Source organism: Cuculus canorus, chromosome 3 (genome assembly GCF_017976375.1).
Source record: "Cuculus canorus isolate bCucCan1 chromosome 3, bCucCan1.pri, whole genome shotgun sequence".
In the NCBI taxonomy this organism is placed as follows: Eukaryota; Metazoa; Chordata; class Aves; order Cuculiformes; family Cuculidae; genus Cuculus; species Cuculus canorus.
Window position 1 is genome coordinate 51,405,976 of NC_071403.1, and position 23,610 is coordinate 51,429,585.

Sequence of the window (23,610 nt, forward strand, 5' to 3'; positions counted from 1 at the left end):
CAACAGACTAGGAAGGTAAATATCTCTCTCTGCAGTAAGGCCAAGAAGGACTCATGTAAAATGCAGCAGAGAAGCAGAACTCGGGGTATAATCTTGCTAGTAAGATGTACAAGTAATTCATTCTTGCCCACTTTCTATACAAATAAGGTCCACTCATCTAAGCAATCTTATTGCAAATTTTGGGATACTACTACTAATTTAACGATCAGTCATATAAAGGACCTTATAAAAGCAGTCATGCAAGACCCTTCCAGACACTCTTGCAATAGAATATTTTATATAGCTTTAATTGTTCCTGTACCTTTGGCACAGCTATTCTAGTAGTCCACAGGGTACTTATTATTTCTGAATTCATTACTCAAAGCTGGTTTGTGCATTACTACCTTTTGCTTACTTCTCTGAGCACTTTTTCACAGAACATCCCAGTAAGAGAGCTTTAAATACATATGCATTCATAAATTATGAATAAACACAGCCATGCTGTTTATATTTCTTAATTAAGTAAAACTTTTTAACAGTAACCAAAAACATCCAGATATATGAGCATGCATTTTCACAGGTCATAATCAGCCAGGGCCACCCAAATGGGCATACTGGGAGGTCCTAGTTCAAGCAATTTGTTGTTCCTTCTAATACACTGGTTTGCCTTTAAAATCATGAGCTGCTAAAAATTGCAGATTACCCTTATGAAAAAATAAGATCGCCATTCCTTTAGCACAGGATCTAAATCAACAGCATGCTATGGCTAAATTAATGGGAAAACAATCAAACTTAAAGTACATCTGTAATTAAAAATACTTTAAAAAAGCAGGCTCAGGAAAAACACAGATTATTTGCATTTCACAGACAAATATAGTCTGTTTCTTAAATTCTCTCAACATATTTTTGCAAAGTACAGATTTTATAATTATTCAAAATAAAAACTAAAATCAAAAATTGCAATATTTCAAAGTTTCATGGAGAAATTTTCATTAGAGAGAAGACATTTGTTACTTTTTTGTTACAGAACAGAAATATATCGCTGTACTCTAAAAAAGCATCGAGCAGCTTGAAAGAAACTATTTTTCATCATAGGTCTGTCTGCAGTTGTAACTATGGAGTCCAGCTATGTATTTATGCTGAACAGTGATCATCACTAACCAAAATCTAACCTGTAACTTCTCCTTTGTGTCAAATCCCTGGCCCCTCGTCTACATCTGTTCCAAATAGCTGGAAGTGATCATATTTAAGGAATTTGGTTGCATTTCCTCAAATTTTTTTTTAAATACAGCGCTTTAGACAGACAATGCATTTCTTTCCCCTCTTCCAGAAGCACAACCAGCATGGATATTAAGATTCTGCTGTGGCTACTTTATTCACAACCAATATATGTGTTCTTTTAAAACACTATTTCATTTTTAAATGCAGCCTTTTACAGATTAAACACTCAGTGCTTATGAATACCTATTGATTCATGTAAAACAACTGAAGTCCTGAAGTTCCACATTACACACTGTGCTGTTAACAGTAAAGCCATCTGCTCGTTTATTTTTGTTTTATTTGGATGAATTCTTCCTGCTGTAATTTAAAAAAATAAAAAAAAACAAAAACAAAACCAAAAAAAAACCAAAACAAAAAACCCAACAGGGTAAGAGTGGGAGTGGAGAAAATAAATACTAGTAGGTTTTTTGAGATTAAACATTTTGTAAACAAACAAGGACACCGATGCCCAGACACAGTCTACACAGACTGCCACACTTCTCAGGTGAATGGTGTTAGACGGTGCATTTCTGAATACAGAACCACTCACAGAACCCCAAAAACAGCACTCAAAATCTCAGATTGCAGGACAAACTCTATACTTCAAGGAAGGCTACAGCAAAATTCCTGCCTACATTAACATGACCAGATCTTGACATTTGGCTGTTAAATACCATAGATATCCCTGTTAGAAAATAAGGTCATCTAAGCCAGATTTAATTTTTGCCATTTGTTTGCCTACAAAATCCCTTCTGGAGCAGATGCGTTGCTGCTCTGAAGCCCATGAGAATAGCTTTGATCCCAGGTCAGATAAACCATAAAAGCAAGTTTATATGCTAACACTAACACAGTTCTTTCACATGAACCCAGAAGTGACACTGAAAGGAACTCTTCTGGACAAAAAGGACAGAAGTTACGAGGACGGAAACCACTATATGCCATCAAGTCTCATTGCTGCTCCTATTCACCACCACCCCTCAAGCCTTTCTAAGTAACACAGCAGTACCTGTTTAAGATTGAAGTGTTAGTTCAAGGTAATATTTATTCCTTAAAAATTGCACAGAGTTCTAATGGCTCCTTTCATTCCCTTCCAACAGAGTTCTGGATGTGGGTGTGAGTTATGGCTTCCCTTCTCCAACAGTGGTCTCCTTCAAAGTCCCACACAAATCTCCCAGCCTTTTTTCCCCTGCACATCAACACGTACCAAGATGTTCCAGGTCTGGGGGTCTTGTTGTTGGGTTTAGATATTAAACATTTTGTTGATTTTCCCAAGCCAGGTCACCCTTCCGCCTTCTTTTCCACAGAAAAGCCAGTAACAGTGGCAGTTAATAACTGCACAAGAGATGAGCTGGTCCAGAAAGACCGTCCGATCTATGTGGGCAAGAAGGAGCAAAACCTCCTTTGCACATTGTTTGACCCATCAATGAAAGTCCCAGTAACACAACTTTTCTTCCCTGTCCCCTTCTTCAAAACAGCATAAGTCTACAGCATCCTCTGTTCAGTTTCTTGAGCTAAGCACCTATGTTGCAGCTGCAATCCAAAAAAACCTAAGTTTTTTCTGTCAATCACAGACCAAATCACAGAATCCCTTTGTCACTTTCATTCTGCTTTACTGTCATTAACTGTGTTTGAATGTGAAAATATCACAAATGTTCTAGTATTAGGAATGAGCTGTTTGGCTCCTCTGTGGTTTAAATGCTCTCCAATAGCTCTGAATCCATTCCCAGAGCTATCCCAAGGCTTTGGTCATGGTTTTCCAAACCCACTAATAGATCAAAGTTAGCAGCTAATCACTGCCTTTCACTCTGCAAAACAAGACAGCATATTTTTTAAAGTAACACAGTATATGTGGTCTAGGAGGCAACACCGCGCCATAACTTCTCCTTCAAACTTTGTATAGAAGGAACTTCTTGAAAAGATGAGGTGTATTCAACATTTGGCCAGTGTCCAACCACGTTGCAAGACTCCTTACTTAACAGTAGACACTGCTACTATGCCAAGCGAAACAAAGAGGAAACCTTCCCCACAAGGTCTTCTGGGAGGAAAAGGGATCAAAATCTTGACTGATGCTCCCCATATATCCTCATGAAGCACAAATTCAAAGCCTAAGCAGAAGGATGTCAGTTTTAGTTGGTCAAATGCATGTATTCACCTCTGATATACTAACTCTGTGCTGATCACGGTGGTTTATCAGCTCAGCAGAAACAATACCTTTCAAACTCAAGTAATTCTAGTGCAAGCTGTACGAAATTAGTTAGTTACTGTTATTTTTCTTTCTGTAAAAATAAAACATTAATAAGTACTTTTGAAAAAATCCTCTTTTATACATGAAGCTTTGCTCAACGTCAGCCCAACATTCCAATGTAATCACACTGTACTACAGAAAGCTGAGAGAAAACAACCCAAAGCCTCTCCTGTGGTGTTAGGAAACTATGACTGTACTTTCACACAACGATGCATCTCTCAACTACCAAGCCACCTGTTCCAGCCCAGCTCCCGCAGGTGGCACTAGCTGCTCCTTACTGTGCCACACAGGGCTCAATTGGCAGACAAAACCAAATTCTTGTAGTGGAAACTGACTCTCCTTTCTGGTCAGCATGCCAAGCAACGGGTACAATTACTTCTAACTTTCAGATATCTGAATTGTCCTGCTCAGTGCTCAAGTCCGGATTTGGGCTGGGGCAGCCTGACAGCTAAGCCACCATAGCACCTTTTGCTATTCTCATCATCAGAATAAACCACAGTTCTCTTCTAAAGCACTGGGCGTTTTTTAAATTATATACAGATATATTGCTTCTTTTACTCCTTTGTGAATCTCAGCAGCCCTCCTAGATCCTCACAGAAGTAAAAAACAACTCTACACAAACAACAACAAAAATCCATTAAGACTGTGTTAACACACACAGTAGGTCTGTCACTTTGGACACTCTTCTTTGATTCTAAACTTGAGAAATAGACAGATTTGGGTAAGGTGGCTCAGCACAGGACATGCCTGACACATTCTAATGAAAACCAAGGAAGAGCAGTATAAGTAGGTCAGTCCCGATATATTTAGGGACTTACAGGCAAGTCCCAGCACAGACTGTAGAGGTACAGCAGTAGCAAGTCATACATACCAAGTAGAGCTATCGTATCACAAAACACTGCTTCACCTACTCAAAGAAATCTGCTTCTCAGCAAGCAGTCTTTTTTATGCAAACCACTTTCTGAGTGACTTAAGCAATAACAGCATGTAATGCATTAGGCCTACTTATTCTGAAAAAAAAAAAAAAAAACAAAAAAATCCCCACTCAACAGTGTAGTTTTCATTACTGAAACTTACAGAGATGGAGATGAAATATTTTAATTGAGCTACCATTACATTGTTTTCCGATTTCATTTTTTAGGTAATGTTAGTTCTACTGTTAAGGGCTAATTGGGGCCACACAAAGAAAGCTGATTTTGAAATCAACTAATTTAAAAAGAAATCAAAATGGCTTAGCACAAACAAGAACATGAGTTCAACATTTTCTTTACTGAAGTAGTTTATTTCCAGTACCATTAAATTGTGTCTCTTCAGTAATGTACATATCAAGTGCTGAAATTGCACAAAAAGGCATTATGCACACACACCAGGTACAGCACTAAAGAGACTAAAGGAGATTTTAGGATGCAAGTCTTCACATTGCTAGATTAGTCAAACCCAGACCCAGAACCATGACAGTTGCCAGAAAAGACTACATTACTTTTTCCTTGATGAATACTCCAATACTGCAAGAACTTAGAAGTCATTTTATCACATCACCTGAGGAATCACACACACACAGAATCACAAGGTTGGAAAGGACCCATTGGATCATCGAGTCCAACCGTTCCTAACACTCCCTAAACCATGTCCCTAAGTACTTCATCCACCCGTTCCTTAAACACCTCCAGGGAAGGCGACTCGACCACCTCCCTGGGCAGCCTGTTCCAGTAGCCAATGACTCTTACTGTGAAGAATTTTTTTCTGATATCCAACCTGAACCTCCCCTGACGGAGCTTCAGGCCATTCCCTCTAGTCCTGTCCCCTGTCACTTGGGAGAAGAGGCCAGCTCCCTCCTCTCCACAACCTCCTTTCAGGTAGTTGTAGAGAGTAATAAGGTCTCCCCTCAGCCTCCTCTTCTCAAGGCTAAACAACCCCAGCTCTCTCAGCCGCTCCTCATAAGACTTGTTCTCCAGACCCCTCACCAGCTTTGTTGCTCTTCTCTGGACACGCTCCAGAGCCTCAACATCCTTCTTGTGGTGAGGGGCCCAGAACTGAACACAGTATTCGAGGTGCGGTCTCACCAGTGCCGAGTACAGAGGGAGAATAACCTCCCTGGACCTGCTGGTGACCCCATTTCTGATACAAGCCAAGATGCCATTGGCCTTCTTGGCCACCTGGGCACACTGCTGGCTCATGTTCAGTCGGCTGTCAACCAGCACCCCCAGGTCCTTCTCTTCTGTGCAGCTCTCCAGCCATTCTTCCCCCAGTCTGTAGCGCTGCATAGGGTTGTTGTGCCCCAAGTGCAGGACCCAGCATTTGGTCTTGTTAAACCTCATCCCATTGGTCTCGGCCCAGCAGTCCAGCCTGTTCAGATCCCTTTGCAGAGCCTCCCTACCCTCCAGCAGGTCGACACTTCCTCCCAGCTTAGTGTCATCTGCAAACTTGCTGAGGGTGCACTCAATGCCTTCATCCAGGTCATTGATAAAGACATTGAACAGAGCTGGACCCAGTACTGAGCCCTGAGGAACTCCACTTGTGACTGGCCTCCAGCTGGAGTTAACTCCATTGACCACCACTCTCTGGGCCCGGCCATCCAACCAGTTTTCAACCCAGGAGAGTGTGCGCCTGTCCAGGCCAGAGGCTGACAGTTTCTGAAGCAGAATGCTGTGAGAAACTGTGTCAAAGGCTTTACTGAAGTCCAAGAAGACTACATCCACAGCCTTTCCCCCATCCAGTAGTTGAGTGATTTTGTCATAGAAGGTGATCAGGTTAGTTTGGCAAGATCTGCCTTTTGTAAACCCATGTTGACTGGGCCTGATCACCCGGTTCTCTTGCGTGTGCTTCATGATAGCACTCAAGATTACCTGTTCCATGACTTTCCCTGGCACTGAGGTGAGACTGACAGGCCTGTAGTTCCCCGGATCCTCTCTGCAACCCTTCTTGTATATGGGCACAACATCAGCCAGCCTCCAGTCTAGTGGAACTTCCCCAGTCAGCCAGGACCTCTGGAAGATGATGGATAGGGGTTTGGAAAGGACATCCGCCAGTTCCTTCAATACTCTTGGGTGGATCCCATCCGGCCCCATAGACTTGTGGACGTCTAGCTGGGCAAGCAAGTCTCTAACCGCCTCCTCTTGGATCACGGGAGCCTCAATCTGCCCCTCTAACTCTTGGATTTGTAAACAGAAGGAACAACTTTCTTTGCTATTAAAGACTGAGGCGAAGAAGGCATTAAGTACTTCAGCCTTGTCCTTATCCCCTGTCACTGTTATTCCTTCTGCATCCACTAGAGACTGGATATTCTCCCTCGTCCTCCTTTTCCTGTTAATGTACTTGTAGAAAGACTTTTTGTTGTCTTTCACAGACTTAGCGAGTTTTAATTCTAGTTGGGCCTTGGCCCTCCTGATTTTTTCCCTGCACGATCTCACTTCGTCCCTGTAGTCCACCCAAGATGCCTGTCCTTTCCTCCAGAGCACATAGAGCTTCTTTTTCTTATTGACGCATCTTGAGATCACCCTGCTCCACCAAGCTGGCTTTTCCCCCCACCGGCTCCTTTTCCGGAACACAGGGATGGCCTGCTCTTGAGCTGATAGGATTTCATTTTTCAAGAGCGCCCAACCCTCATGGGCTCCCTTGCCCTGAAGGACTGTTTCCCACGGGACTTTGCTAATCAACCTTCTGAACAGGCCAAAGTCTGCCCTCTGGAAGTTTAATGTGACTGCGAAGTCACATTAAACCACCAGATACAGTCTTAGCCATTAGGTCTACAGCTTCACTGCTGCCTTGCCCACCATTCACCCCTCCAACATACACACTCGACATACGTGTCTTGACATGGTTTTAAATAAGAATACATCTTTTAAAATCTACATTTGATATTTTCACTGGTCACTACCATCCCCTCTTTTTACAAGATGTTTTTCTCGAAATTAATTATTCTCATGAGAATTTACAACTGCATATGCATTAGGTCTTGGTTTCCAGTAGATTTAATTCCAGTGGGGTGCGTAGCATAAGCCTCACTACGGTGCCAAAAATTCTGGTTTAGCAAATTTAAAAACCCATTTTATATATAGATATGAACCTGTCAAACTTCAGCAATAAAAAGCAGTTGCACATGGTTAGTGAAATGAAACTGAAGAGGAAAGGATTTCAGCAGTGCTGATCTCAGAATACTCAGAATTCCTTTTCAGAGCTCTGAACTTTGCCAAAATTAGGAGAGATGCTGATTTAGCTAATAGACAACCACACAGACGCACACACACAAAGCTTCTCCCTTTAGTCTTTTCCACATTGAAGTCCCTGATGCTCAGCATCTACAGCTTTAGAATCCTGATGAAGGGCAAGAGAGGCTGCTGCTGATCCATGCCCCTCTCAAACATTAACAAAACAAACAAACAAAACAAAAAAAAAAACCCAAACCAAAAAAAAGAAAACCACAAACAACACCACAACAATAACCCAGCAAAAATTGAAGAAAACCCAACCAAACTAGGGCAATAACCCAGGTAACATCCCAAAAGTTGTTCTGTAATTCCATTTCTCTATTAGACAGGAAAGTACAAAAAATCTACACTTGTGGCTGGCACACACAGTAAAGATCCCCCAATACCAGTTTTCACAAATTGCTTTTCTATTCCAGATGTTTTGCGGTAGCCCTTAAAGAGACACTTCTCTTTTTGCTTGATGCCTGTGCTTACGATATCACTACAAACTGTCTTGGAAAAGACCACTGTTGTGCAAATTCATCATTTCACTACAAGCTCAAGTAGTGGAGAAAATAAGATCAACACAAATTTGAAGGAAGCAAAGCTGTTGTTGGAGCACAAAGAATGCAATCATAGCAAACAAGTTAAATAACAGTCAAAGTAATTTATGACATGCAAAGCCCTGAATGAATTTTAATCCAGTCCTATGTGCTGATTAAATATTATAGTGATGAATAACATACGAATGTGTTCCAATATATCTTATGAATTTCATTACTATGGAAGAAACATACTTAACTGCTTCTTTTCACCTTCTGACACTTCCTTTTTACATTTCCAGTTCCGTTAAGGGAAATTTCCTAACACCCAGCTAAAGTTCGCTAACATTGTCACACTTACTTTATAGAAAAAGGTAAACAACCTTGCCATTCACTTCGCAAGGACACCAAGTTCTGTATATTACGTAGGGCAGTCTCTCCTGAAATCACAGACTATGATAATGAATGTTTTTCTCAATTTGCTTTTGTTTCAAAAGAAAGCTTTATAGCCCTCTGACAGAGAGATTCTTGGTATTTTAAGGTCAGCAGAAAAACTAGTATCTATGGGAAGAACAAAATTCGTACGTATTTTAGATTTGCGTAGGGCCAAATTCAAGGCACTGAGATAAGGAATGACGTCCTCCTAAACTCACATAACCAGTATGTAATGCAAACCTTGAAACTGCATTCAAGAACAAAGTGACAAAAAGATAAGGTGCATCCAAAAGCAAACACTCAAAGACTATACAACATCCCGATGCTTTTTAAGAGTATAAATACAGACAAATCCTTTTCAATGTCAGCTGTTTCAGAGGTATTTATTCTCTCCAATTAAACACATGCTTCTGAAAACTCCCTAGAAAAGAAAATTAAAAAGAAAACTAAAATGCTCCTCTGCACCAAATCAAAATCAATTTTTTTCTCTCATGTGCACAGTTTTCAAAGCACTGCTATTTTACTTCTAATTTCATTAGCAACAGAGCAATTAGAATGCATCAATTCCAATTAGGCAGTTTTTTCCTCTTCTGTAAAATGCCTGTAATATGTTTGGCTTCTGTATATATGTTCAAAGAAATAACTTCAGACCTCATTACAGAAAAAAACTACAGAACTTCCAAAAGAAGATCATAGTGATGAAAGACAAAAATGTCAGCGCTGTCCAGAAGGTCTATCTACTTTGTAAAATTTTCCTAAGCAATGTTAATTCCAAGTAAACAAGAAAAATTATATTTTTTTCCCTCAACTGTAAGCTGTTTTGGAGAGCTGGAGTGAAAAATAAAAAGATGCTAAGGAACGTTTGGCTTGGTATTTCTGATGCTTGCTCAGGAAAGGGAACTTAAAACGGGGATAACGTATAATTATCACTTTACAAATGGATCCTTCACTACTTTTTTCCTCCATAACACACAGTGACTCTGTTAAATTTTGCAAGGAAAGGCATGGACCCAGGTTCACCATCAGGAGAAGGGCTTCTATGAAGCCCATTCATGCATTTCCTTCAACTGCAATTGCCCGAGCACAGTAGTACAGCTGAAATGAAAGGTTTAGACATGGGCTTCATAATTGCTAGCAAGTAATACTCACTTGGCTTTTCCAGAAACTGTCATTTGAACAGCTAGCCAAAGCAGACCTATGCACAACAAAGTTATTTACATACACCCTGTGAAACACATCTTTCCCCCCACAGCCATCAGAAAAAGTCCATCTAATTTTTTTACTACAGTGAAGTGCGACTAATAAAAATTTCTCAGGTTTTGTTGTCACTATTGTGCATACAACGTTAAGCAACCAACAGAGCAAACAGCATAAAAGAGCCAATGGTTAAAGCTTTCTGAGCCCTGACATGTTCCAGTCTAGCCTGGCTGCCCCCAGGGCTGGCTCAGGCAGCTCACTGCATGACCACTTCATGTTCTTCCAGCTTTTCCTTCTCCTTGGTTTGAGGATACATACATACGTGTGTACACATATATAAGTTTACACTGCATACATGAAAAAAAAAAAAAAAAAAGAGGACATTAGTAAGAGAAAAACTAACAGTGCTGTGTACATTCAGTTGCAGTTTGCCCGCATCAATGGCCTCCTAACTCAGATCGGGATATTTCCTGTAAAAACACTCCATTATTTATCAAGCCGTTCAGAGTGCATCTGTTGAAGAGGGGCTTGGAAACAACATATTTTCTAGAGCCAAAGTTTGTAGCTAACTACGGAACACTCTGACTACTTGTGACGGAAAGCCAGGGCCCTCTCAATCCATATTAGCTTTGAATACTATGTCCCCACTTCAGCAGAGTTCTCTAACTGCAACCTTAGTCCTATTTGCTTTTGTGGCATTAAAATGCATGTGCACACTGCAGAGCACAGAGAAACTGTTATACAGAGTTGCAAATAACATTCATGCTTAATCTCTGGCAAATCACAGTTTTCACACAAAACACAAGCATATATTCACTTTGAGGAATACGGAATAGTAAATTCAATGTGAGAACAAAGAGAAAGGAAATTATTTCATCCACTTATGATCAACATAAGAAGAGAACCCGGGAGACTAAAACTGCTAAAAGGGAAACCACACACAGTAACACTCTTTAACCTGCCACAATTACCAAAGGAATCTGAATGACCATTTTGACAGAACCAGTTGACAGACTGCTGAATAAAGGTTTATTTTGAGTTAAAATGCAGTATGCTTTAGACAGGAAAACTCTCTGTAATGCCATAAAAGTACAAAACTTATCTCCAACTTGCTCTCTTAGAAAAGATGGATTTATTACTAAACATTGGATCGCCAAATGCAGAACTTCACTGTCCCCTGATAAGAACACTAATTTCATTCAGAAAAAAAAACATCTGGGGAAAAAATAACATAAGTTATAAATGTTATAGTTGGAAAGGTGATTTCCTTCAGCCGAATGTTCTTCTTTCTACATCAGTCTAAGAGACATGGATTGAACAAATGAATTGTCTGTAATTCATTCTAAACAACCGCATGGAGTCTCAGCCATCATGCATTTTGACAGGACCTCATTCACATCTAGAAAATAAGACATGTAAATAACTTGGACCTCACTTTCAAACACAGAAACAAAGAAACATCTATTCTGTACTAAAATAATAGTCACATGACCTCCAGGACAGCTTATAAAAGAGTATGCAATTGGTGAGAGCCTTTCAGAAATTTGTAAGATTCTTGAAACAAATCAAGTAATTCACAACTTGTGCTAAGAGGGAACTTTTCTGGTGAACTGCATATTATATTGTAGCTTTCAATAAGACAGCAAATTCACCTCAAACCCTTTAATGCTTTAAACCAAAAATTATTTCAAGGACAGTGATCGTTTGGTAACATGATGTTTGAACACAAGTTATTAAGGGGTAGTTAATAAAGGGTTCCCATTAACTTGACCTTACAGTTTTAGAAGGTGTTAAGATTGCAAAGCTTTTTAAATTTCTACACTAACAGATACTTTTCACCTAGAAAAGGAGTCAAATTCTCCTCTCTTCACCTTCTCTACCTTCTTGGATCAGTGGTGAAGATCACCTTTCTAAACCTTTCCATTCTAACCACACAGAACAGTTGAGATTTTTCTCCTTCTATACAGTTAGTAGAGAATCAGAAACAAATCCTGCTTCCAGCAGTCAACTTTCCCTGCTCCAACTGGGATGCAGAATTACTGATAAAGGGATGTCTCTCTTCCTATCTATTCCCACCAAGTAAAATTTTACTGGAGAGAAAGATGGATCACCTGTGTACTTCAACAACACTAGAAGGCACCATGAAGGATAATCAAGTATTCAATTTCTAACCTGACAAGTTATGAAAAAGAGCAAAAAGCTACATAAGGGAATTCAGTTCTCCTAAATTAAGAAAATCAAACCCAAAATAATGTTAAGAAGTTTCAAAGGACATGCAAATCTTATGCCCTGTATTATAAGTGTGAAGGGATACAAATAAGTCAACTTCACAAACCACTGTATTTGAACTTTTACAGCAATAAGAAACCATCAGACTCACTTATTTCACTTTTACGATATATATAACAATGCTGCAGTTCCAAACAACTAAAATTCATGAGTTACAGTTTTCTCCCCCACTTGTAATGCAATACATTTCTGCAGTACAATAGAGATGGGTAAGTCTTTCCAGTTACTTCAATTTATGTAGACACAGAACATAAAATAAGACCACAGGAATATAACTGAAAACTCCTTTAGAATCTAGTTTTAAAAGGCAAAGCTTTGAATTTCATTGGTCATTTGATCTAGTACTGGGAATCAATATAAATAAGGACAGGGTTCTGGGGGGAAATCTCTGAATAGGCTTGACTAAAGTAAATATTCAAGGGGATACTACTCAACTCATTACCAAGATCTTCAGCCAGTTTCCAAAGTCTTTTGAATTCCCAGAGCTAAGCCTGGTGAATTCAGATGAAAGTTCCTTTTCTTCTACTTTTAAGGGAAGAAATAACTTCAATGAACTTTCTGAAAAACAGCCTCCCAAGTTTAGTAATTGGGGAACAGACTTAAAGCACTGCCAAGACACAACTAAGCATTTATAAACCTTAATGTATTTTTCAAATTTCAAGTGCTAATGTATTGAACCAAAAAAACACAGAGGTATTCCCATAATGCTGGTTCAAGTTATGTAGTTCCATCTTTGGTACATAAAAATCTCAGCTCCTCCATTCTTGCTGCCTAGCCCACATTTTGTTCTCTGAGGAACACAGACACACAGGGTGCATACTAACAACACCAAGTTCCTGCTGAATTCAGCAAGAGGCACAGCTAGGCAAGGACACCACCTGGCTCTGTCTCGGTTCCGAGATGATGTCAGTCTATTCAGCAGGGCAACAGAAAAAAAAAACCTCCCTGCTGTATTTCAAACACATACAAAGAGCCATGTATATTACCACAAAAAAAGCAGGAAACCACTATCTCATCAGCAAATGAGATTCTGTAGCCCTCTGAACATTACTGCATTTAGGCAAGAGGAAGAGGTAGAAGTGTTTGCTTCTTTTAGAACTGATGACAGTTACATAGTCTCTCTCCCATCACTGTCACTGTCCCTACAGCCTGTGCAGCCACTGTCACTTTTTGCCCAATGGTCACCACTATATGCTGACTTACAAGGGCACATCAATTTAGCAAGTGCAAGGTCAGTTCCAAATCCTCTTGGTTTCTTTATTAATAATTTATTTGCCTCACTCCCTAGCTCCCCCTTCTTATAGAACAAACTATCCAGAAGTATACCTTAAAATAAATAACAGCAACACTGCAGAGCAAGCTTACCCAAGCAAAGGACTGAAAAGTCTGCACAGCAGAAAAATTATGATTAAGAAGACGGGTTTACATCAAATAAAAAGTGACCCTTGATTTTCCCCACAATGAAGACACTCACAGGGTGACTGGACCAAACTGCAGGTTCTCTGATACCAAACAAAGGCTCAGTTCACATTGCAGAGTTTCATCACTGGAAATGTGAAGGCTGTTCTTGAATTAACGCACTAGATGCACCCCAAAAATTGGTTCTGGGGGCAAAAGCAAACTGTGACAGAATAGCCCACATCTGTGCTAATTAATCATCCCAGTCTCCAAGACAGAGTGCATAAAAAACATCCCTCAGGAGTGATGGTTGAACCGGAACAGGGACTGAGCCATGCCTCGAAATTGGTTCTAGGGAGAAGGCTAGCTCTAATTCCCCAAAATCATACTAGCAAACATGACCATCATAGACCGTTTTCTTCCAGGCCTGGCAACGTTTTTAGCCTATTTGAATTTAGTATCAATGTAACCTAATATGACTCCTCTCTCAGGCCACCTATGCTCCCAAACTTTGCTCAAATGCAGTTTAGAACAGTTTTCTCTTAATTTAATTTCATTAAAAACTCCAAGGTATCAAAGTTTGTGAAGAAGCTGCAATGAATCGTAATTATTTCAAAACAAAGGCCAAATTTTTCAAAACTAGTTAGTCATTCTAGCATCTATCCTAATTTGTGAAAATTAGGAACCCAAAATACTTAACAAAAAAACTACAAAATTTTAAAATTATCTGTTGTTTTTTAACATTTTGACAGTTTTCAACCTTAATGTAAGAAAAGTTTGATCTACATCAAAATATGTATCTATGTGGTGCTTCTGTCACACCATTCTTAATATTTGGCTTTATTTGCTAAACAGATATGGGAAAAAAAATCTAAACAAAACCCAGAAACAAGGTTTAGATTAAATAAATCCCAGAGTGTTGAATTAACATACAGTGTGTCTGGAATTATTTTGTTTTTTTTTAAAGTTAGCTGTCAGCAAAATTTATACACAAACTGGACTACTTTGTTAATTTATTATAGTAATTACTAGTTAAAACAGATTACCTGTAACTACCAACTGAAGCTGAAGCTTCAGCATATTTCTCTAAGGAAGTATGTGAACTGTTTTACTTTTCAGAGAAGTAATTACAAAAACATAGTTTTCCTTTTCCAATTGAAGCACACATTAAAACTGACATAGATAAAGCCCATTTCAATGACATACATGTTTTGTGGGCTTTTATTGCACCTCTGCTCTTTTTTCTGCTCTGCAAAGACTCTACCAAAAATCTACTATAACTGATGCAGCACAGTACTTATTTGGCAAGATTGTATCAAGTGAAATGAATTTTCAACTTTTCACTGAAATAAGTTTGAAAAAAAAAAAGATGATTAGGAAGAACACTAAAACACCCTACATATTCAGAACTGGAAGGAGATGGCACATGGATTACCCGGTGCCTGATTATCAGGCAGCATTTTACATCCCACTTGTCCTCTGGACTGCTTGTGCCTGCCCCAGGAGGGCCATGCTCCGCTTATTTCTAAGTATGAGCCTGCTACTGTAGAGCGCAGTGAAAACTCTATATCCAAACAGAATGAATGAAGCACTAACATTTCATATAGAGCATGAAATACACTTTGGAAATCTTCTACCCTTTAATCCATCCCATCATGTCATAACACCATGGCATCTTCAAGACATCCACCATGAATTGCATCTTTGGAAGTACAGATTTGCAATCCTAGATTAGCAGGTAACAATCATCAAGGCAAAATGTTTTGTTTACCTTCAGTGATGAAGATCAACAGCAGGAAGTACAATGCTACAGAGATATTTTAGTATTTGTATTCTGCCTATTTATAAATAAGTGTATGTTTACATTATGCTTTCCACATACACAGAATGAAGTATGCATTTGTCTATCATTACTACCAACTCATTCTAAAGAAAAACTCCCAGCTCCTAAATCCATTTCCAGCAAGCACACAGCAGAGGCTTGTGTCAGTCACCTTATCCAAGTAAGCAGGGAAGGAAATTGCTCATGCAGGGGAATTTCATGCCTCCCTCATTTATACAGTTATTTACATTAGAGAATTTACTCAAGTATCTATACCCTTACCTCTGAGAAGGGTACCGATAAGGAAAAATATGATTTGACAATACCCAGAAACATACAACTACTCTCTCGGCGTTGAAAAGCTGTAGGACAGCTTTATGAGAATTACTGTTTCAGGCATTTAAACTACATCTTGGATTGCAATCTAGGTCCATGGAATGAGTAGCAACAGGGATGAAATGCTGGGGACTCATCCAGTTACCACACTTGCCCAGTTGCACCACAGCAGATGAAGCACAACGGCGCTTCCAGGCTCCTCCAGTTCCCAGAGTGAAAAGCATCTGGGTTTTTTGCCTCTCATCTCTCCCGAGGGGTGGAGGTATCAAATTAAGCTATTCCCAGGAACAGAGCATAACTGGAAAACAAAAACTTAACACTGAATGGTAACCTGGTTGGTAGGGAATTTTAATTTTGTGCTGAGCGCTCTCACTCCACTGGACAAGCCGCAAGCTTCCACTCCTGGAAGACAGTCCTCTCTCTCTCCCTCCCTCTCTCACACACACACGCACACACACAGAAATATAAAATAAAATTACCTGAATTCATATTTCCTTGTTCTATCCATAGTAACAATACAGATATTGAGGTTAATGCACACATGTTACCACAGCTGTCAGTACATCTCTTGAAATCTGCTGGACAACCTAGCAGATGGTCATGACTGCAAACTCCCCACCCTGCATCATCATTAATTCAGGAGAAAACTCATTTCAATAAGCTAGCGCCAATTCATAAAGAACTCATTGTCCTGACCAGATTAATAGCTCTAGATCTCACGTTACCAGACATGCTTCAGAGAGACAATAACATTTTAAATTATAATGTGCTGTTTGAAGTCCACCTCAATGTAATTTCTCATAAATATTGGCGTAAAGGCAAACTTTAAAATAATGAACCTATTCCCAAAGGAAACAGAGAAAACTCTTATTTTCTGTTTAGATTCTAGGCAGATTTGACACAAGCATAAAATCTGTAAGGATTTGTAATAGGTCTTAACTTCATTGATAAGTCATCAGTATGAGTTTTAATACACAACAAATGAGGAACAAAAAGGAATAGGGGGAATCATTTGTCATGACTTGAGTCATATTGAGTCTGTCAGACTGTTCACATTAAACAATAGAAGAATCTTTTCCACAGGAACAGTTTGCAAAAATGAACATCAGTATGCTAGAAGCAACTAGTAAGTTAACTCTCCAACTTACTGGAAAATAAAAAGTAGAATTTTGAAAATATCCATGTTCTTTGTGAGGAAGATGTAGAGACCCCTGAAGGATTATAATCCAAATAAAAATAACAACAAAAACCACAGAAACAGAACTTTCCAGAGAGACAGCATTCTCTCCAGTTTTAAATTACATTGTTACTTTACCACAGAACTGAACCACAATTCTTACAGTCTTGTATCTCAGAAACCCCTCTTGCAGATAGCTTCATTGAAAACTGCGTGAAATGTTCTGGTTCCAATAAATTGCTATTTTTCTACAAAATATTTTTGGCTGAAAAATTCTTAACTGGCTTCACTTTTAAAATAATTTCTCAAGTGTAACGATTCATAAAGTCCAATGCCTTTCCTTACTTTAAAGGCTACAGTGTGTATTTTAAAAAATACCCAGTCACTTCCATATTAGTACAAAACAAGTAACATTGGCACTTAAACCTGTATGTATGGAAGGTATTTTTCCTAAATGGAAGGCTTTTTTCCATTCTACCTTGAAAACAGGATCAGAAGTTACACCTCCAATAGTCTTTAACCTCCATTTGATCATGGAAGACTGTGATACCTAAATACAAAATATAGAAATATCTTTACTATATAACTTTACATATCTAAATCATGTAGTAAACAAATATAATACAGGGTGAACTTACCCCTGAAGTACAGCTTACAGCTATAGCTGAAGGAAAGAAGCTGGGGCTAAAATGCCTGTGCGGGGTAACAAACACACTCTTCAGAGATGACAAGGGAGCAAGGAAAAAAGAGGAATATTTTCTTTTTTAAAGGAAAACAAAGAAAAAGAGGAAAATTATAGGCATGTCTCCTATCAAATTCCATACTGGCATAATTTTTAATTACAAAAGGAACTCATGAATGAAGAGCAAACCCACATTTGATGGACTGTACTTATGCAACTGAAATGGAGTACGCAAAGGAGGGTGGGGTTTTTTCATGTATTAATTTTTTTTTCAAATTCCTACATAACGTAACTAATAAAAATATTTGCTTTTACAAAGGGTCGAGTGGACAGAACATAATTCTCCCAGAAGGAAACCAGATGTTTAGTATCTTCAAAGCAATGTTCATGCTGATAAAAGCAGTAGCTAATCTTTCTTTTAGAGGTTTAAATTCTTGCTGAGGTTTCTTTGACTGAACAAGTGTCTATCATGCTTTAATGAATATCTGCCTCAACAGAACAAATTATTTTTACATTTTTAATAGGATTTTGGTTTGTGTGTATCGTCATCAATTCATCGATTCTCAGAATTGTCTTTGAAACTTTTGTAAAACAATCTATAGTCCTGCTCTAAGTCACATTTGATGACAGCTTTCATCTGTTCCCAAAGCCAGGATTCCATAATAAAAACATTTTAGCCAATTTCTGTATAGAAATTTAAAAACATTAGGTCACACAAATATTAAAGTGTTTCTCATGAGTCATGCAAGAGGTACAGAATAATACAATGTGATGTTTAGAGTTGCAAAAATTTCAAATTAGCAATTTATTACCTTTCTTAAAACTTATAATATATTAAAAGATTCATAAAATGGAATTTACAGAGATTTGAGCAAATAGATTTCAACTGATTCTGTGGGTTTTTCCTGTATTACTTTGCTGGCGCCATGACTAGTATTTAGCTACAACATAATGCTTGCCAACAGATGCACAATAAGTCTGAAATCCTATGGAGATACGCTAAATGTATAAAAGGCTTTGGAGGCATGAACAGTGTCTCTGTGCCCCTCACTGAGAAAGCAAAAAGATTATTTGCCTGCTTTGCCCTTAGACAAGCCTACCAAAAAAAACAAAAGCCCAAACCAAACAGCTTTATCACTAGAAATAAGAGAAAAAACTCACCAAATTTAAAATTGTTTTTATAGTACCTATTTTTCTATTTTCTAAAGTTTGACCTGGTCAGAGAAAAGCAGCAGTGACAGAAGTTAAAACCTTATTTATGCTGGATAGTTACCCAGTTGATCAGTCCACGTCGTCTGCAACTTTAGAGTGCGAGCAGAAATCAGGTCAAAGGAAGGGTCATAGTTTTGATGCCCTTTTTTCCAATACCATGAGGGCATGTCTATCAGTAGGGCATTAATTGCCGCATGATTCATTTATAGTACCAATAATTTTGTATTCAGCTGTGTTGATGTTCACCTACAGCAGTGTATATTCTTGCCCACTTTCCCCATCTCTAGTGGCCATATGCATTTGTTATTTGAAAAACCTGTTTAGTCTGCGGAAGGCAGTGAGCTTCCAGCTAATCAGCATCTTACAGATACAAAGCTGAACATCTCAGCACCTCTGTTAAGTGATGATGATCCTCTCTTGAGAGGGCAGGGAAAGAGCAGCTCTTGGGAAAGCAAGTGAAATGAAAGGGTTGAAAAACCCCCCAAATTTTATGCAACATGCATCAGAAACTGCCAAGAAAGAGGGCGGCACTACCTGGTGTGCTAACTCTAGTTAACCAGCTTCATTCAAGCTCAACACAAGTGCTATCAGTTTAAGCACCAAAATTTTTAGTCTATGCAAAAGCAGGACAGTGGCACCTTGCTCAAAAGAAACGCTGCAATTAAACACGATAAAAGAAAAGGGAGGAACAAAGGACAAGAAGTAATTGTTAAGGATTCAGATTTAGAAGCTCTTTCAATTAATGGTCTGTCAACTACCTTGTGTGGCAAGAGAGAACAAAAAGGTTCCCTGTAGGTACACTCTTTGCACAGAGCATAGCCCACTTTCACTTGCTTCTTCATAATACAGGAGTCAGAAATGGAAAATAAAAGGTGGAAAAAATGTAGTTAGTATGATGTAGAGGACAAGCTGTGATAATTTCCAATACCATCATGTACCTATTTCAGTCAGCTGGCTTTACTGGCCTCTCTCAACCACTTCGCCAGATGTCTGTCTTCCCCATCTTCAAGTTATCATCCATTAAGCCAGACTCTTTCCTATACTTCATCTATCATTCCCTCTCCACAGCCTGCAAAGCCAGATAGGGGCACCCTGGCTCCATTCCTGATCCCTCCCCAGGAGGACAGGAGAATACCACAGAGCTCTCCAAGGACTTCCTCAGCACTCCAGATGCAGTTATGCTGCAACACAAAGTAAAAGATGTTCAAGCAGGAAATGGAAAATGACATCAAATACTGAGAAACCGCATGGTAGAAACCATAGGGAAAGCTGCATGAATGTTTCAGCTTTGGGGTCTTTGGTTTGAGTGCTATTTTGATTCCCTTCTTCCCCAGAGGAAGCCATTTTCAGCTTGATTTTGAAATGTTACACCTACAATGCAGCGACTATATTGTGAAGACAGTACTTATTACCATATCGTGCAATCAAAACACAGCACTTACCTGATGTCCTTGCAAGAGTTCATTTTTTTTGTAAATTACACTTATTCAGAAAATATAAACAAGTCATTCTGTTCCAATGTTCACTTTGTTTTTCTGCTCTGGCTACACCTGTGCCAAGGGAACAATACTATCACATGTCACACATACCCCCTCTAATAACAAGTCTTGAACAGGGGAAAAAAAAAAAAGTCTTCAAGACTGTTTCACTGCTGTACAGGATGCTCACCAGAAAACAACAGATGTTCTATAATCACTACTGCCCATTCATTTCCTTTTTGTCAGAAAGAAAGCAGCAGTCATCAATTAAGAACTCCTATCTACTGGACACAAAAGGAAGTATACACTTTTCCTTGGTCATTTGACCGTAACAATAGGAGATGGCAGCGGGAAAGGACTGACCACTCTGAGCAAGCACTGGGGGGAAGATAGGGGCGAGTGAACTTGTCTTTTTGGATTTTTTAAAAATAAATACAAGATTTTTCATTCAACACCTTAATATACAAAAGATAAAAAAATAAATCACTTCGTCCATAGATTACACAAAATCTTAATTACATTATTCTGGTATGTGTCCAGACAATTGATTTTATCTTTTCGCAGCAGAAAATCCTAAATATGTGAACTGACAAGAGAACTAAGCAGCAGCTGGAAAATCTGTTTTATCAATTAACAAAGCCACTTTTTAAACTGTGATCACGATTTTTATAAAAATGTTAGTCTAAACATACTAAGTGTTTAGACTTTCACTATGTCACTGGCGTAAACTATTTGTATTAACATTTTTAAGCAGTCTCGTCAGATCTGTGGATCCTTCTGTTACAAGATTGCATTCACTGGTCAGCTTCATCAAGTAGAATGACAGCTTTCATAATATCACCAACAAAAGAAAACCCTAGAGATGCACAATACATTACATGTCTTTCAGTATGACTACAATCAGCCACAAAGGGTTTGGGGGAAACTTATTAAAAATTGCTAGGCTTAATTAAGGTACTAGGCCCTAATCTAGCATGCTAAATTAAGCCCTGAATATTCCCAGGAATAACAGTGCCACTGCTCTAAGAACCTAGTAGGCACTTCCTGCAACAGGAAAGCTTTTACAAGCCTTCAGATCACAACCGAACCCCTATTTTTGCCCTGTACCTCCGCTCCATCACAAAAAAAAAAATAGAACTGGCTTACAGAAAAGCTCACACGTGGGCATGCATCATTCCTCTCCACCCCCACACAGATTTGCAAGCCTTCATACCATTAAAGACACGGCCTAAACAAAGCCTTCAGTGATGCACAGACGCTCGAGGAATTTTTTTGTGTAGTGCCTTTTAGCATAAACTCACTGCATATAAAAACTCATCTTCAGTTGTCAGAACAAAGTATACTGATCTGATGTTTCCTTCTCTGCTACAACAGACATCATGATTTTAAGATCTGCTGAGGCTCATTTTCATTCTTTCCAAAGATTAGCCTATTCTAAACACCACCTTATTGAAACAATTAAAAACAAACAATATTTTTTATATGCCAAATGCATAATAGCAAAACACAAACAAATGTCACAAAATGTCTGCCCCATCACTCCCAATAATTCTTCAGGATGAAAATATTCTTAAAAACTCCAGATTTAAGTCTGGCACATGAAGCAAATTTGGCAAAATTACTGGTGGTTGTTTGGTACAAATTTAACATCCATCCCTCAAAGCTGTACCTGCTCAAACCATTAATCTACTCCTTTTACAGAACATTACTCCTTGTATTTCAGGTTTCTTCCTTTTCCCCATTAAATTAATTCCTTACTAAATGCACTTCGTCTAGTCCTTGAACACCTTATCCCATTAGTTGATACATTCCCACACACTCCAGTTTTGTTGATACAATCATTTTTTGAAGCACTTCACAGTGAACACTTTTCTGCCATGGATCCTAGAGAATCTTAGGAAATCATCTGCCTCTTAGGACACATGCACAAGCCATGCTATCTTAGCTTTCAGAAAAGAGGTTATTCCAGTCTGACAATCTGGTATAGCTTTTCTGCTCATCATGAAAACACACGAAACTCACTGCAAGTCAAAAACAAGGCCAAGGAGCACATTTGAAATTATACGGAAATCAGGCAGACGGGGGGGAATTTGTGCAAGGAATTAACTTTTGAAAGTCATTAGGCAAATATTTCACATGCATTTGGATATGCAAAAATTTCAAGCTAAATAAATGAAATTATCTGCTGCGTGGAGCACGGGAATTTACAGCCCCTCCACATTTGTGGACAAAAAATATGCTAGTAATTAACAATAAGCAAATAACGCATACAACTATTGTACTGAAATTAGGTCACACCTAATGATTTTTCTCTACATATGTTAAAACATGCAAGTTTATTCAAATATTGCTATTTTTAAACAACACTGCAGAGGAATTTCTGGTCTTTCCTCTCTCAGCCTTTGCCAAATTTTTTCCTACTTACAGAAACTGTTGTCTTTTGGATCCGAAGGAAAATAGGATCTCACTAGTGCTTGCCAGATGTAAGCTTCAACTGAATCCCGCGCAATCCTGCTAATGTCTATCAATTAAAGCTATGCAATCTCAAACCATTGGATCCAACATAAAGTTGCCCTTCTCCTAAGATTTTATAAACATCTGAACACAGCTCAATCATCAACACATACTACAAAATTATATTACAAGTGCCGCTATCAGTACAGTAAGAAAATAAATATTATTAATCAGTGGTCTAACATAGTGCATTAGTATTCCATGTGCAGGTCACAGAAACCAGAGTGACAATTAACATAATGTACTTTTTTAAAAAAAATGTTAATCTAATCCATGCTACAGTGGTTTCAGCATTAGGATTGGGAAGGAGCAAAGTAGGTTATTTATAAGTCATCAAGTTTTTCCAAATAGCAGCGTATGCTGTTACCCACAAAGTCCATCACTGAATGCCTGCTTTCTTCAGAGAAAAGAAAAGACTCCTTTGGGTTGGCAGAAGGATTGAGAAGGAACTGAGGGAGAAAAAGACCTTGCCTAAAACCCTCTTCTTATTTAATATTTTCTGTAGTCTCCCACCAGCCCTATTGTGAAGATTTCTGGAATGTCAATTTTTTTCAGATAATCAAATGAGTTAAATCAGTTATTACAATCAAGATACATATCCATGGCACCTAAATCTGCTTTTTCTGTGCTCCCAAGTTCCCCAAGGTCCCCCAAGACTTCCAGGTAGTGAGAGCAAACAAACAAAATTAAACTCCTAAAAATAATAAACTATGAAAGATCAATTTCTTCAAAATTACGTGTATCATAGAATCACTAGGTTGGAAGGGACGCACTGGATCATCGAGTCCAATCATGTAGTAACACGGAAAATCTCAGGAGAACACAGCAGTCCCACATCTCCCCAGCGCTATGGAGAG

General features: G+C 38.7%; 1 protein-coding gene across 5 annotated transcripts in view; it reads right to left on the reverse strand.

Moving 5' to 3' along the window:
- Positions 1-23,610, reverse strand: part of PLEKHG1 (pleckstrin homology and RhoGEF domain containing G1) — a 138,981-nt gene that overhangs the window by 102,057 nt on the left and 13,314 nt on the right. The gene's annotated exons all lie outside the window — the stretch shown is intronic.